Genomic DNA, 18,222 nt, shown 5'->3' on the forward strand with positions numbered 1-18,222 from the left:
TTCTTAGTTTGTACTTTTGCATTGAAAAATTCCCCAAAAATTGAGAAGTATCTTTCTATCTTTCAACGACGATTTGTTTACGCGGCTGGTCTACAGCACGTAACTCATCGTACAGCACACGGACAGGACCGTTCCAGAGAAAATATTTTGATCCATAATTGAACTTTAATTTACGAAAAAAAAAACGCAAAAATAGAACTTTTTCGTATAAGACTTTTCTATTACAAATATCGTTAGGAAGCTGTAGTTTAATTTTTATAGATTATACACGCCACACCCTGTATAATATAATTGAAATACATTTGAAGAAGGTTGTAGAAGTTGTGTACAAGTTGAACCGTTGGATGTTTACATTCACGCCATCAAGATTAATCGTATGAACTAAGACTTCAAACGACTTCAACTCAGTTCAGGTTGGTTCATTTAAAAAATAGTGAGGATTCGCATTTGCACAATGAAAACACGTTTTGTGATTTTTTTCATCATAACAACATTTTGAAATCCACCAAAACCAAACAAACTTCACCTTGATTTACTGAAACAACCACAGAACTCACAGAAAATCTGTTTGTGACAACAAAGATAGGAAACGATGTTAGTCAAATAGGAGAAATTTCTCATTCATCATGGAATTAATAACTGTGTCAGAACTAGTATCAGTCGCACAATACATGAAGGCGATTGCTCGTCTCTTTCTATCATTAGTTAATTCACGTTGATCAATAACTGAACATTTGTCTTTTATATTGATGTATGTTGATGACGTTGATGTAGAGTATTGTGAAATTTATCTATTCATATTACTGCTACGAATGAATTTGTTTATCGATGAGGCTAAATGTTGTTCATGTATTTTATTTGTAAATTATTGTTTGTTTATTAGCTTGTTAGTTAGTTAGTTTTAGTCGTAAGTCTGTTTTGCATTTTGTTATCAGATAAGTCAAGAAAGATGATGTCAAAATAAAAATAATACATAAGTCACGTCAAACTTTATCGGAGTTATTATTTTAAAACATAGATTAATTAATTCATCCTGAACCAGAAATACAGTCCACAAATAATTCAAGAAGTGAATCAAGAATCCAACAATTATAGTCAACAGTACTACACTTGTGCAAATTTTTAATAAAACTTGAAACCCTTTACCATTTCCAAAAAATTCTTTGTCAATTATCTCGGAATTTAGTATTTTATTATAAGTCTTTTTTGGACCTAAAAAACAATCTCTTGAGGTACGGACATGCGTTTATTACAGACCCTGCGTGTACAAAAAATTTAAGTGATATCACTTACTTTGAGTAACACAGTTTTGGTGATGTCGACACATTTAAATAATATTATAAGTGGGTATATATATCCTAGTTTCTACCTCGGCATAGTTTTGCATGACATGAATAGTTGTTAGACGAGAAGGATAACGGTGAATCGAGTCCTCGTATCCTGCATAATTTACCAGAAATATGGCAATCTAGCCGAAATCTGATTACGCTTCTCGCATCCTCATATCTGTTCAAATGCAGCGGTGTTAGCTTTTCGACGGTGGCAGGTGTTGTTCCTGTAATATTCCTCTAATTTATCTGACAATATGAAGTTTGAGGATTATTTTGCAGTTGTATCAATCCAAGTTTGTACATAGGCAAAAATAATGGCATGCTGATACAAGACACGTTTTTAAAATTATTTCGCGATATACTGCATAAATCTTTGAACCTGAAAAATAAATAAAATTGGGGAACCAAATAAATTAAAACAAAAAAAATGTTACTTTTAAAAAATAGAATAAAAAATGATGCCACTCTAGACCCTCATCTCATAAATTTGTATATTGAAAGACGGTTTTTTGAGAATTCTTCGAAAGAAACGACACTCTTTTTCAAAAAATATTTTGGTTCAAAAATCAAAAAGACTCAAAAAACTAAAAATGTATTATTTTTATATATTTTTTTTTTTCATAAAAGTACATCTTAAAACGAACAAAACGAAAAAAAGTTGGTATAAAGTTGACTAAATTCGGCATTAAGTTTCTACCACCCTGTATGAAATTAAGTCATTTTGAAATTATCGCAGGGAAGCTTAGAGTTTTAGTTATGTCCCCTATAAATTTTTTCGCTGTAACTTTATTATTGTAAAATACACATCTTTTTGAATTAGTCAATGCTTTTTTATTTTTTTTTGATCAAAAACGGTTAACTTTAGGAATAGGAAACCTTTATGAAAGTTCACCTAAAAATTGACGTAGAATCCACAATTGCAATAATATACAGGGTGTTCCATTTAAAATAATAAAGATGACGTCAACTTCCGGAAGCGTTAGGTGGACGCCTTTATTTTAGTTGAGGGCATGCCCGAAAACATTATTGCCCAAATTTTCAAAATTAATATCGAAGTAGTCTCTGAAATATGTCTAATGTCTTGTCACCGTGAAACACCCTGTACATAGAAGACCTCTTCTTACTTTCTGTGCAAGAAATCGCAATAGAAACACAATTGTGAGGTTGGTTGCCTATTCCTTTTCCAAAAATATAAACGATCTACGATTTTCATATAAATATGAAGAATTAATAAAGAATTCTTCTTAGTAAAACACTTTTAAAAAAATAAAGAAACGATAGAGGATTGCATTTTCATTTTAGTTGGAACAGACAGATCATAGACTCATCAAAAAATTTGAAATATGACGCAGAATTCACCTTTATGTATTGGTGATAATGCTAATCCTTTAATAATAAAAAATCGATTTAAAACGAACACGCCCACGTTATATTATCATTTGGAAAGTACCTTGAGACTTTATACTGGGTGTAACTAAAATGCTTAGCCAAACTATAATGGTGGGGTTGTACATCGCGATCTAATAGAAATTCTATAAATATGTGTCGAGGTAGGAAGTGTTAAATTAAAAAAAAATAAAATAGACATATTAATTACCTTCAAAAAAACGATTAGAGTGATCTTATTAAAATGTGGTTGTAAAATAAACAATATATTTTCATTACTTTGTATCTGTACCTCAAAAATGAAACATTTCCGGTTTATATTTTAGTCACGCCCTTTCTAGAATATCAAAAAATACTTTTTAACAAGATTCGCATAATTTTTTAATTAATTTCTCTATTTGCGTCGTTTTAAATTTATACTGGTCGATTTAATCCATATTTTAATGTCTTTATGGCCTTTGGGAAGTCGTAAATTCCCAAAGACTGTTTATATCAAGATAAATGAATATTATTCAGAATGATGTCTGTGCTGTGGAATGCAGATAAGGAAACTGCAGACTTTTAATTTCTATTGCCAACATAAAACGCAAAAATCACAATTTAAAAATTTTTACACCTCGTTTTTAAAATGCTACGAGTATAGGTATGTTTTTATAAAAATAGAAAAAAAAAAACAGAATTAAATTAGAATATTTGTAAAAAATGGTACCCAATTTTAAACCACATTTAATAATAAAGAGTTAATTAGTCATTAATTTTAGACTAGATAATAATTTTAAAGTGACAAACAGAATTCGCGTCATTTTCTTAGATAATTTTATTTGTCTACTATTTTTGGGAACTGAAAGTATTCGTTTTCGAAAATAGTCATCAAAAGTTGACATTTTCGTTAAATTTTCAGATGGCAAAGTGAGTCTTTTTGTCACTCAGCTGCAAAATACTTTTATGTTCTAGAACGCCAAAGTGTTTTTCGTTCTAGAACATAAAACAAATGTTAAAATAATTTGTAATTTGTTCGAAGTTTGATTTTATTAATTAAATAATGTACATTTTAAGTAATATAACATTTCGATATAAAACAGCAACTATTATAAACAAGAAGATTCAATTTATTTTGCACTACATGTAAATTGAAAGTGCCGATATTGTAGTGAGTTAAATTTATGCCAGATTCAGTGCTGTCCGTTAACGTAGCTTTTAGTTCTGGGTGGTGGTAATAGTTGCGAGACTTTTGTAAGAGTTATGTTATAAACAAGTTCACAATCTTTTATCTGGACATCAAAATACTTAATTATAAACATTTTTTATCAACAATTGTAAATTTAAAACATTCCACAACTTTGTCAATTTTTATTATGTTTATAAGCATTTCTAGAATTGTGACGTGATAAAACTATAAATAATTTTTAATTTATAAACAAGGAGCAGGTGGTAAATGTACATTTTTAGATATTTTCTAAAAGTAAATTAATGGATATCTGGTATTGATTTAGAGAATAGTAGTTACATATGTACTTAATTCAATTTTCAGTTATCTAAAAATGCATCTGAAGTATTATTATGTAGATGGTTGTGAGATCTGCCCAACATAACATTTATTGCACAAAGACTGTATTCTCTGCATCTTTCGGTGTCAGGTTTTTGTTAGGCAAAATTATTTTCAAAAAAAAAATTTTTGCCTGATCCTCTTGGCTGAAAATTTAGGGCAGCTGCAATGTGGTACAGGGTTGTATGTAGACTGGGTTTTCTTTTATGTAATTTTATTCAAACAAAAAGTGACACAACCGTTACCTTATTATAACTGCACTCTTTTCTTTATAAGAATATATTATTAGCATAATAATATGAAACAAAAAAGAAATACTTCTCCACTAAACGTTTCACATCTGTGTCATTGAACTGTAACATATACATGTCTGCCTCTGATCTGAAGCTTTGCATCGATCAATTTATTCGATACGTATCTAGCGGCATCCTAATGCCTGCACTGTCGGCCTGGCGTGCCGATGAACAATCTAGGTTTTTGGTTGAGGGAGTAGGTCGTGCATTTTATTGTCGTGTGTGCGTGTGTAAGTTTGACGCTTTGCTGATCGAGTGTGTGGCACGTGTTTTTATGACAGTCAGTAGCATTGTGTATCGTGAGTATAGAGCGGCACACATAAGTGCTTAGATCATATTTTTTAAGTTTCCTCAGTTGTTTCCTTATAAACAGTGAACAGTGACTATAATTTTTTCAAAATTTACTACGTTTAACGTTGTGAACAATATAACAGTTGATTATAAAATCAAAGGAAAGCATTAAGCGCAAATTCGTTACATATTTTTCTGATTAACTCTACTACATAGAGTTAGATAGGTAAAGTTGCCTGCTATTAGTGCATACTTTAATGCACTTGATTTTGATTTGCAATGATTCTTGACAACCAGTAACATCCACTTTGCCACGTAGATGCAGACTAAAGACTAATAGAACAGTTTGCTGCAATTACAGACCTTAACCCAATCGATGTTTTTCTAGACTGACACTTGAAACCCGTAGAAATGTTGACTCCCGCCTTTCACCCGAATTCTATTATCTCCAACATTCAATTTAGCCTTTCATAATGCAAGGAAAGATGTAATTAAAAAGCAATTACTTCATAATGAAGTGGTTTTACAAGCGTAACACGATACCAATATCTCTCGGAACACGCGATCAAAAGCACCGATACGTGAATATTAAATCACCTTCTTTGGTACGTCACGATCGCGCAGATAAAGATATTTTTTATGCACACAAAGATTTTATTAACTCCGATAACGCGTTGGCAAAGATAATAATGTTGTGTTATCAGTTTATCGTAGGGTAGAGTATAGCGTTGGGTTTTCAGCCTGCTCCAAAGCAAAACGTTTACCGTGGGTTCTACATCTGTATGTGTTCGTGCAAATTTTGTGAATTGGTGTAGGCGTGATCCATTTTACTGGGATTTGGAATTTAGCGAAATAAAGGATGTGAGTATCTTGTTTAGTATGGATTGTTGAAATTTTGTTCAGGACTAGAATTAAAAATCTATATTCAGTAAACCTCTTCTACATATTGGCAGATATTGGAGGGCATGTAATAAAGCACAGAAACAAAGATATTTGTACAAATGTAGCACTGCTGACATTAATTTATATAGAAAATAAGACTAACTAGAATTTGTGTCACATATTATCAGCGGATTGTTTTCAAAATGTTTCTAATTTGATTTTATTTTGTTAAATATATCCACTTTCTGGTTTGCTGCAGGAAACATACCTGTGTTAAAAATGGATATCATTAAAGTCTCAAAATTTCATATATTTTCTACAATAATTTCTTTATACTGTACCTTTTGCTACCCCATTACAACTGATTATTTTTAAAGAATATTGTAAATGTTTACAATATGTCTTTGTATTAAAAAAGTGTATACGATAAAATATTGCTTATAAAATTTTTATTTAAACAATGATTACATTAATTAAAGTTGCAGAAGCAACGCGCATAAGTACAGAAAGAAAGCAGTATAATGTATGTATAAAACAATAGTAGTATTGAATATAAAAAACGCAAAAAACAATGTTAAAAATTACAACTTCTTAAATACATGTTACTAATGCCAATAAGTAAGAATTTCTAATATTTTCTAATTTTTGACAAATCTACTTACTGTAATGTACAATATTTGGTTAGTTCGATTACGTAGAGCGACAAAATTTTGAACCAGCAACCAGGCCATACTTCTCTAAAGGTTTTTCTGAATCTGAGTTGCTTCATCACTTTAGATTTTCGTATAATCTTACGGTAATTTTCCCCACAAATAAATGAGGGTACTACTTTTTCCCTTCAAAATACATTTTGAGTCGTTCGAATGTCTCTTTTCTTCTCAGAGAAATCGGCTGTTGTTTGGATACTCGGAAATTGAGTAGCATCAGAAGAATCAAATTACAAACATCTAAATTTCCACTGAATCTTTAGGTTTTCACAGTCGCTGATTACGAAACCTGAAGTCGGAATAACAAAATTCAACATGGTCGATCTGATATGACGGAAGGAATGAACAAAGTGTTGCGATTTAGAAAGGGAATAATTTTTATCATTTAATGCAATGTTTGTTAACAAACTTCTTGAAGTTTTCAAATTGCGGTCACTATAACGTTTATTCTTCAGCCATCAGGCCTAAGATAACCATCCATCGCAGGTTTCTTCTATAAACTATTCTGATATTGTTGAGGTCGTAGAATCTAAATGTAAAACAACATTTTCGAAATTCAATATGGCGGAACCAATATGGCGGGCAATAATATCACTCTCTGACAACGTACTCATCAAAACATCGTTGCTTGTTTAATTTTGACTTTATTTTTATTAGTTGTTACAATATTAAACACATAAAATGAAAACTGTTGCATTTTAAATAAAACTAATAATGAAATAGGCAGAGCAGAAATATTTATTTCTGAGTTAAATTCACTTAGTCCAAGACAATATTTATTCTGAAGTTATCCTATCCTATAATGTCTCTAATTTTCTTTTAGAAAGGATAGAACAGAAAAACTAATGGCAATTTTTTAAATGCATAAACATTTCTCAAAAAATTGATAACTGAGATATATCTGAACCTTTGTCTGTTACCAAAAGTATATGATTTTTATTTTGCTCGTTTTTTTTTAAATATTGATCTTTAAGCTTTTCGGGGAAAAATTCTTGTTTAATTTTAATAAACAGGACTTTTTTCAAGAATACTTTAATTTGTTTTTTCTTGAATGCATGTAAAATTTGCTTAAGGTAATTAATTTATTCAATCGAAAGTCTAAACTTAAATTTAAATTTGTTCAAGCAAAGTGCATGCATGTTTCTTAGAATTTTTTAAAATATCTGATACTTCAAAGCATATGCGAATGACGTTATGTAATTTTACTTTACTGTCATATCTAAACGTAAATTTCTCGAAAAACGGTTCAATTTATTCCAAAGAAGAGGAAATTTTTCTTAATACTCCAGGAGATGAATACCTTTTTCTAATTTTAGGGTACGACGATGTAAGAAAAATATTGCGTATAGTTTCGATGTGTCAAAAAATACATTTTAATTTCCTAACAATTGAAAAATCGCCATTAACTAGGTCGATTATCTTACTGAAACACCTGTTAATGCCAGTGTTTTTAATTCTAATAAATCATCAAACAAACATTTGCATTTAAACTATGATTAGCTAATCCTTAATTAATTTCTGTTATTAGAACTTAAGTATTAAACAAGTCATTGTCAAATAGGATGATTGAAGTTTTATTTTTTTATTATTATATTACGTTATTGTTTAGTGAATCACTTCACATAGTTTACAGTATTAGTATTTATTTCATTAGTAGAACTTAAGGTGGCCATATTCCTGGCCGAGAAATAGTGAAATTTCTGGCGTTTTTAGGTACTGAAATCTTTAAAAGTACGTGTAGAACAAAAGTAAGCACAAAAATAAAATCCTTGATGTTTTGTTTATTCATTGTTACCATTTAAATTTACTCAAATAAAATAATAACTAAAAAAAGCGTTTGTAAAACATGCGTTTGCTGTTATCCTAACCCCACATTTTAAGAATTATTTTCACGTACTTATAAATTTAATAAAAGTAAACAATTTTATATGTAGGACTAAGGAAGTAAATGTTATAAGAATATTTACATGTGGAATTATATATAAAAAAGTTAGTATTTTCGTAGATTTCAGTACCTAAAACCTTGATGATTTGATCGTTTTTTGCATCTGTGAATTCGTTTTACTGCGGCGTCTTTGAAAATACTCAGGTGGCATAACATAACATTTCTGTTATTTGATAAGCTTTAGCTTTTAGATTATTCAGTTATTAAATGTTTGAAATTATTTGTCTTTGCGGAAAACACTATTTAAAGAATATGGGGCCCTTAAAATATCAGAGTATTTTGTTGTAAAAATCTTTTCAAGAGAGCATCCGCGATATAAATGTTAAAATTAATGGTATTATTAATAATTTAAACAAACACACTGTTCTATACTAAACTGAAGTACAATTTTGGTTAAAAGAAATACCTACATTCCCAGACAACAAATATTGAATGGCAAACAATATTAGTTAATTAATGTGAACTAAGAAATTTTTATTAATGCATACCTAACATTTCTTCATTGCAATTTAATTGCTTATGAAATTGTTTCCTTGACAATCATTGCTTATTCATTTCGTTGTAATACCTTTAAGTGCGAAAATATATTAAAAAATATTTATAATTGACAGTGGTGATGATGTTCGGGTGTCTGGAACATCACCAGAGTTAGAAGCAGCTGCAAAAAATGTGGCTTTATATTTGCTTTGCTACCAAACAAATCTACGGAATTCGCTTACAAACGTTTCAAGACTTATTGCCTTGAAAAAAATAAAACTCTTGATTCGAAAATGTTATGATTGCATACTGTTCCGATTTTTCTGTAATGTTGAAGGCATCTCTACGTTATGGCCAAATTACTCCATGTTGAGAGCAACTCCTAGTACAAAGGAAGACATTGATATATCAAAATATTTAAAATTACGTGTCTTTCTGAAACTGTAAACCAAAGTCGAAAGTTTTGTCCACTTGGAAACACTTATTACTCAAGCATGTTTAAATGTGAAAATTCGAAAAAATCTAGATAGATATTCCTTTTTAGGTTGCCTTGATATTTGGTGTTGCTGGTGCATGTCGCCGTGTGAACTGTATTAATTACATATACAGGGTGTTTTAGGATTAACGTCTTCCTAAAGTTTATCGACAGAAACCAGAAGCACCCTTCCGAAAAATCAATATTGCCATGAAACTATAAGAGTTAGGAAAAAAGTGAATGTACACTTTTTGTCAATAACAAACTGTTCTATCTAAAAACAGCATCATTTTTTATATTCAGTAGGGCCGTATTATTATTATTTTTTATAATTTAATGAATCTGAGTCCTCATAACTCCGCCACTGGTTGCATGCGGGACTTCTACTTCTATGGAAAAATGGTATCTTATATTTAAAAAATTCGAGTTTTTTTAAAAATCTTTAACGCCCTATATTTCAAAAATGAAGCGTTTCTGGAAAAAAATGTATACTTGATTTTTTTCGTATTTTTTTATGAGGAAAACCTCCTTAAAGTTTGTCGGCTTAATCCTGAAACACCCTGTATAGTTTGTGCGCAGCAAGTGGTGCTGAAAGGCTCATTTTGGATAGTGACCATAGAATAAAAAGTTTTCCTCTATTATAGAAAATGTCTGGCAGGCAAGACTAAAAGAGTTACAATGAGGTATGCTTAGCGGGAAATGTTTCCAATTGATTAACATGTGGTGAAAACGCACATTTACCGTAAAATAATAAAAAAATTAACAAAAACAGTTTTAGAACACTTAGATCGACTCGAAGATATATTACCTATACTTATTTGTTTCCAAATTTTGTTGTCATTTAAATAGCCGCCTCAGAAGTATATTCCGATATAAATACCCGATACCCGCGTCACTCTATTTTCGTCGATGTGTAAGCAATCTGATCATCTCAGTTAGCGGTGACATGATCTCAAAATGCACGTCAAGATATAGGAGGCGTCTAATTAGTAGCTCTGATTTAATCTTTTTTTATAGATGGAATAAAAATATTTTTGTAGGTTTTGCCGGCGACGCTTTTATTGTTTTCCTTTGATGTATCAAGGAAAGTTTGATTTTTCTCCCAGATAAGGATTATTTTTATAGCGACAAAGAACGTTTGACATGTTGAAGTGTGTAAACTTGTAGAATGCTTTCATCAGTTATTGTTTTCGGCCTTTTTTATTAGAATAATTTCGTATTTGTAATAAAATTGACAGCGAACAACAGTTTCGGAAATTTTGTTGCAACAAATCATGTTTCTTTGTTGATAACTTGTTTAGTACATTAATTTTGTTTGTACACATTAAACCTAAATAAATGATTGATTTCAACATGACAGACAATTGAGGTTAAATATTTTAAAAATAATGAAGGTTTCGCAATTTTCGTGCAAAATATGGTCGGAATAGTGATTTAACTTCATCAATTGTGAAGAGATTAATGGAGAAATTCAGGGAGACCCGACCAATTCCTGATCTTAAACACTCAGACCCTCCTTCAGCAAGTCGTTCAACACTAAACTTCGAATCAGTTCGTGAGAGTGTTGCTGAGCGTCCAGGAACATCAATTCGACACCGTGGTCAAGAATTGGACGTCTCGAGAAGCTCTCGACAGCGTATTCTCACGAAAGATTTGCATCTTCATGCTTACAAAGTTCAATCGACTCGAGAACTGAAGTCTACTGAGGCAGAGCGAAGGGAGTTCGTTGAATGGATTATGGAAGTGGATGCTGATTTTCGAAAAAATTATCTTCAGAGAAGGGATTCATTTCCATCTTGATGGCTTCATTAAGCGACAAATTTGTCGCATTTGGGGTTCAGAAAATCCAAGATTGTTGAGAAACAATTGCATCCACAACGTGTCACTGTTAGGTGCAGGTTTTGGGCTGAAGGCATCATCGAACCAAATCCCTTTTGGAAGAAGAAACATTCTAAAGGTTGGTATAAAACTGTGCCGATTGGAATTAATGAAATTTTCAAATGGATTAAAGCTCTAATAAAAATAACAGTACACAGTAATTTATCATCAATAAAACCATACTTACAAGTTGGCAAAGAGTATCATTCGAGCATTATTCAATCGATTCGTTTGAAAAAAAGAACAAACTTCAACATCTACTACAGAAGCGATTAGCTGTGGCACCCGTAGCGACATTAGTTTTCCTCGTATGAATTTTAATAACTGCGTGTTTAATAATTGTACGCTCAAATAAAAATGTATTTATTTTTAGTATTTCATAAATAAAGTTTGCATTGATCCGTTTCTAAATTTCTTAATCATTAAATTGTCCTGCCGAATTACACTCGATGTTTGTATTGATGCCGGGTAAATTTGTGTTGTTTAAATTCTAAACTGTTTCCTTTAGCAATTTAACTCGAAAAACTCTCGTGCAATTATAAGTGATAATGTTATACTTACAATGCCAAATGACCCGTCAGCAAAAAATGTTAATTAAAAAAATGAACAATTTACATATATCAACATTTACTACCTTCTTAAACCATGTTTTTCATTGTCAAAGTTTGTAACGACGTTGACTTTTTTAATTAGGTCTGCTAGTTTAAATTTGTTTGATTTTGTCTGCTTCCATGGCTGGAGATATCATATGATATACAGGGTGGGCCATTAGTGTGAGAAAGTAAAATAGATCCATTGTTACTCATAATACAGAAAAAAAAGTTTATATAAAAGTTGTACAGAATCAAGAAACCTAGAATACAAAATTACTTTGGGCGATGAGTAAAAACGGGACACGCCAAATATTAAAGAGTGACCGCAAAAAATACATTTTTCCACCTGTTTTTGAGACTTTGACAGAGACGACAATCCTGAAAATATTCTAAAAATATCCAAATACTCGTCATGAAAAATGAAAATGAGCATCACTTTCAGTTTTTCGAAAATCACCCTTAGTTAGGGGTTAAAAAGACAAAAAAAGTGAAGAAATTAAGAACCATCAACAGTTGTAAAACCCCAAATATTTCTATGTTGTTATCAAAATAATGTTATGAACGTGAAAATATCTAATTTCGTATTTGATACGGTCTTGTCCGGATTGAAAATCAACCCTTAATATCCCTAAAGGGGTGATATCATCCTCTAAACGCCTAAAAATGCAAAAAATATATTAAAAGTTACAATTTATTTTCATTTTCTTTTATACGTGATAATTGATACTCTTTTTTAAATGGAACACCCTGTATACTTTTAAACATATGGATTTCCGATAAAATTCTATATATGGCAATATAAACAGTTTATCATTTTAGGGCAGGGATGCCAAGTTATGTAGAAGATTCTTTGAAGTTTGCAAAAAAAACATGACCTCCATGGAAGTTGTATTAACTTTCAGCTACTAAAACTTAGAACAAAATAATTAGACAGTGTTGTAGGCAAATGTTAGGCAAAGGCTCCCATATTAGCTAATATAGATATTTTATACAGGGCATTTTTTATAATACCATCATTTTTAGAAAGTTTAAAATTTATTTTCTAAAAGTTTTCATATATGGGTCCACTTCAACTTTTATTAAGCTAAAATTGTTAGTTTATAAGATATAGCAACATTTCTGAGAAAACTTAATTTTTAGTATTTTACAGAATACCACAAATAAATATTAAATTCGTGCCAACGAAAATAATTATTAGTTTTTGCAGAAAAGTTGCTATATCTTAAAAACACAACTTTAGGTGTAGAACATACTTAATAAAAGTTGAAGTGGACTGGTATGTGAATAAAATAGAACAAAAAATTACAGGGTGTTCCATTTGAAAAATTTTAGAAAATCAAGTTTGAACTTTCTAAATATGATCGTATTATAAAAAATGCCCTGTATAAAATATCGATATTAGCTGACATAGGAGTCTGTGCCTAACATTTGCCTATAACTTTGTCAAATATTTTTACTCCAAGTGTTAGTAGTTGAAAGTTAATACAACTTCTTCGAGGTCATGTTTTTTTTCCAAAATTCGAAGAATTTTCTATATAACTTGGCAACCCCGCACTAAAATGTTAAACTGTTTATATTGCCATATATACAATTTTCTCAGAAGTCCATATGTTTAAAAATATACAGGGTGTTCCATTTAAAAAATGTAATATTTGGCGTGTCCCATTTTTACTCATCGCCCTGTGTGCTAAATTAATTTTGTCCTTTAAGTTTTTCGATTCTGTACAACCTTTATATAAACTTTTTTTCTGTATTATAAATAACAGGGAGTTATTTTACTTTCTCACACTAATGATCCACCCTGTATGTGGGCTAAGCATGTGGATTAGCCACATTATTAAGCCATCGACGAGTGGTATGACGTCACAACGTGGCTTCCGTGCGTTTTCCTGCTCTCCGTTTTCCTTATTTATTATTTTGAGGTACAAATTGAACAAAAATTCTGTTTTTAGAACATTAATTAACTTGATATACTACTAAAGATATGCTAAATAAGTCCCTTCTAATTGTAGCCCAAATAACACTAGTACTGTTAATGCTTGCACAGCCTCTGCTGTTATTTAAACTAGTATAGTTTTTGGGCTTGTCATGTCATGTACCCGGTTGCCTCTATTTACAGACTTATAATGTTCTTTCTTAGGCTTAGTTACTACCTTTGTTGTTCTCGGGCTAAGCTCTGTGAGGGTGGGCACACTGTCAGAACCCCTACGCCCACCCTGGTATTAAGTTTGGTTCTGATTCTATGGCTACTGCAGACAAAATCACTCCTTAGACAATGCTGGTCTTCTAAGAGATTCCCTAGTGGCATCTGTAACTGGGCGCATCCAGTGTTTTTCACTCCGTCACGACTGAGTCTGACGCGACAAAGTTAGTCACCACTGAAGATGCCAATAATAAGGAACGGTGAAACGTTTGGAAGCATTGGATGTGACCAGTTACAGAGAGCGTTTCCGTCCATAATGGCATTAGTTAAGATTAAAGGGTTCTGTAAGCGGGTCTGCCCCCACAGCTAAAGCTAAGATAGTGCATTGTAAGTCTGTAATTGGCGGTGACCAGGAATGCATAGACCAGCGCATAACAACTTGGAATTCTGTGATCCTATGACATTCATCAAATTTGTGAAAAATAGTAAAATCTGGAATTTGTCAGTTGCTGGGATATTTCCATACGAAAGGATTTACCGCTTTCATCAAATTTAACCGGATAGACCAATCAATATGCTCCGGATAAGTCGAGGGGAAGAAGAATTTAATCGAACGGCACAAATCTCGCGCGGCACGCATTTTCAAATAAATTTATGTTTTATAGTTGCCTAAATTATTCGAGCGGATAATAATGATACCAATTTGCGCGGGTAAATAAAGAAGGCGAAGACGGAGCGTTGTGAAGTTCGGTTGAAAGGAAATGATATCGATCATAAAGAACTGTATCTGGATATGAATGTTGCCTCTCACAAAGTTGTATTCTAAACGCGGACTTATTCGTGCATTTGACTGGGGTCACGCTGAATGTAGACAATGGAAACAACGGGGCGTCTCGGCGAAGTTTGCAAGTTGAATTTACTTATTTACTGGGTGCGTATAGGAATTGTTTCAAATAGTTCCTGTAGATGTGGTCCAAAACATAGTTTTTGATGATAAAGTACGTTACATCTGAAATGGTGACAGAGAGCGACCTGCTATACAGGGTGTACTACAGGTAATAGTATATGGAGCAACAGTGGATTCTACACATTTATTATTTTTAAACCTTTTCAAAACTACAGATATTGCACAAATTTTGAGGATCCGTGGTTTCTTGGGGTGACAAATCCAAATCCGATAATTTTGTTGTTACCTATTAGAGGGCGTGATGGTCAAAATTCCTTCAATACGAGGCAAATTTATATAGAGGGTGTCCCACTAAGGTCAGCGAGGTGAAAGTATAGGCCCAGAACTTCGGGAAAAAAAATTGATCAATAAATCAACCAAGAGGAATCGCTAGAAATAGTTTTCAAGTTCGTAGCTCGGCCGCTAGAGGGCGCAATCTACATACAAAACATAGATTGAATTTTCCTCAGAAATGTTTCCTATTTAGGTAAATTAAATAGTACAAATATAGTGGGATTCATTGCGCATAACTTTTGTTATTGACATTTTAATCTATCTCTCGACAGAAAGGGTGGGGGAAGCCCCTAACGTCTGATCAGAAAAATGTATTTTTTTTAAGGATTGGCTCATCAAAAGCCCATAGTCTTATACCTCGTTGGAAAGGTCTTTTCATGCGTTATCTCGTGGTGAATGTGTAATATTATTTCCTCAATATGGAAACCTATACACGGTGTTATTTCAAAAGAATACCGTTTTATTGATTTTTTTCAAAAAATTTAAATGCAATGCTATAGTTTACTTTACATAAATGAATTCAGCACAAAAAATTGATGAATATAAGCACAGACAAAATAGCTATCGCCCCAGACCGCTGCTGGAATAGGCCAGCAGTTTTAAATTTCCGAATTTCCGATAGAGTACACCACCAACAGAATTTTAGGAAGAATCAAAAGCAGTGGCCCGCATTCCTACGCGTATCCTAGCAACACATAAACAACACATTGGCAATGCTGCCAGGCGTATGGATTCATTTGTACACTTTTTTTTATCAAATCTGTTTTTTTGCGTTACTGTATTTACTTAAATATATGATGTAGGTATAGATAAAAATGTTTTAAAGAATCAACGAATATCTATGTAGTTTCATATGATATTCTGCAGCGGTTTCACAGTTAGGTTATTTAATCGTAATTTCGTTAATTAGCTACTATTTTCATTTTTTGGTATTGAAATACTGCAGAATACAGGGTGAGTCTGTTTTTTGAAGTAGGATTTTAACAGTTGATAGAGAATCATTTTTTAATAAGAAAAGTTCCTATAAACGTAGGTCTTAGAACGCTTCGTTTGTGAGATATAGGGTGTTGAAAACAAACTTTTTTTAAGAATCTTTCTTAATATCTCTAAAAGACCAACATATATTGAACTGAAATTTGGTATTAACAACACATTAGTTATGGTGAATAAAACAAAGATATCTGTTATCCATTTCACACACCAGTGACGTGCCTGAGGTGGGTTACTGATCCCTTTAAAAAAACAATTCGTACGCCCGTAGATTTTTCTGGAAAATAACATCATTTCTAAATTTTTTAATCAATTCTGAACAAAACAGCTCTCTTTCAATTTTTTATAAAATGAACTGTTTTTGGTTAAATTAATTTGGCATGAAACTGTTCCAACGATATTGGTAATAAGAAAAATATGATACCCTGAAAATCAACAAAAACGATTAAATGCGATAACGTTGACATAAGAACGCAAACATTGTATAACGTGTGTGTGTCAATTAGTTCTTTTTTAAGTTCTGTGTTTGTTTTTTCATGCCAAATTTCAGTTTAGTATCTGTTGGTCTTTTAGAGATATTAAGAAAAATTCTTAAAAATGTTTGATTTCTACACCCTATATCTCACAAACGATAGCGCTTTAAGACCTATGTTTATAGGAACTTTTCTTATTAAAAATGACTCTCTATCAACTGTTATTATTCATTCCATCGTTTTTGTTGATTTTCAGTGCACATTATATTTTTCTTATTAATTTAGAAATGTATTAGGTACCAACTTAATAATAATTAATGATATCAATTTTAAGAATGTGTAAACCTTTTATATATTTAAACATATTTATAGATAAAGCAACTCAAAGAACTTTACACCGGAGCAAAGCCCACACCATATTTCACAAAACTGATAAAACAAAGCCCATAAAACAAAAAATCCGCGCCTAGACATCTACAAAATTTATGGACTTACAGAGAAATGAATGCGCAAAATTTATTGTTCTGCATGTCGGTGTTTTTGCTGTGCTCTTTCGAAATGATGGACAAAACTTTTGAAATTTATGATACCTGATAACTTCTCTTACCGGAAGTGTCATCAGAACAGTCAGTTTCACTGTAAATGCGCCCAAATCTTCCTTAGAAGCAAATCTGTGTTTAAATTATCATATTTAATAAAATATGCTACACTTAAAAACATGTAAATTGTGCCTCTTATCTCGGATGCTACGGGTACATGAATAAATAAATAAATACCTAGCGTAAATAATGTATAAATCTCTTGCTCAAACAGAACGTACTTATCAGGGTCATACTCTGCGCTTTAGCCTAGCCTAATGTTTGCAAAATATTGGACAACTTTCCACAATTTGTGAATTAAACATAAACACATATAAACTCGTAAATATTTTTGTTACTTCGACGATTTTGAGCGTCTGATAAAATTGTTGCCAATTGCTATTGTTGATCTATACCTCAGTTTTGCAACAATCTTGCTCTGGACAGTTTTATCCAGCGGATAGAATCGTCGGAGATCAACATAGTGTGTAGGGTTTCCACAGCAGATCAGAAACACGGATTTATTTACGCATATAAGTACCGAGTACGATTTTTAATCTGAACGGTATCGGGATTATCTCGTGTAGCGACGATTAAGGCGCTTAATCATTTCTGACAGGTTTCATTGTCGTTACAAGTGCTATTTCAACAATGCATGAATAATTTATATCGTGTTTAAGCTATGATAGCGAACATTAAGGTACTTCTTATTGTATAGACATTGAACAAAAAAAAAAAAAACGTTAACTAAATGAACTGAATAAAATACCTTACATATCAGATTGAAAAATAGTTTAAGGAGTTTTTAACTTTTAAATGTGATCAGGTCAAAATTTCAAAGGTAGAAATTGTTTAAAGTTTAAATATTGATGGTATATTATTGTAGAAAGTTCATCTTAGAAGTTCGTGAAAAGTTTGTACTCGCAAAAATTATTGAAAATTTCAACATTTAAAATTAACTTAAAAGTAATATTTAAACAAATTAATTTGTGCT

General features: G+C 31.6%; 2 protein-coding genes across 2 annotated transcripts in view; one reads left to right on the forward strand and one right to left on the reverse strand.

The window, feature by feature from the left end:
* LOC108903924 (probable G-protein coupled receptor CG31760) overlaps positions 1 to 18,222 on the reverse strand; it is a 164,797-nt gene that overhangs the window by 78,317 nt on the left and 68,258 nt on the right. The window lies entirely within an intron of this gene.
* LOC108903943 overlaps positions 5,576 to 18,222 on the forward strand; it is a 42,176-nt gene continuing 29,529 nt past the window's right edge. The window contains exon 1 of the mRNA XM_018706296.2: positions 5,576 to 5,708. The gene's annotated coding sequence lies outside the window, so the exon portion shown is untranslated. The remainder of the gene's footprint in view (positions 5,709 to 18,222) is intronic.

This window comes from Anoplophora glabripennis, unplaced genomic scaffold (assembly GCF_000390285.2).
Source record: "Anoplophora glabripennis isolate ALB-LARVAE unplaced genomic scaffold, Agla_2.0 scaffold111, whole genome shotgun sequence".
NCBI lineage: Eukaryota > Metazoa > Arthropoda > Insecta > Coleoptera > Cerambycidae > Anoplophora > Anoplophora glabripennis.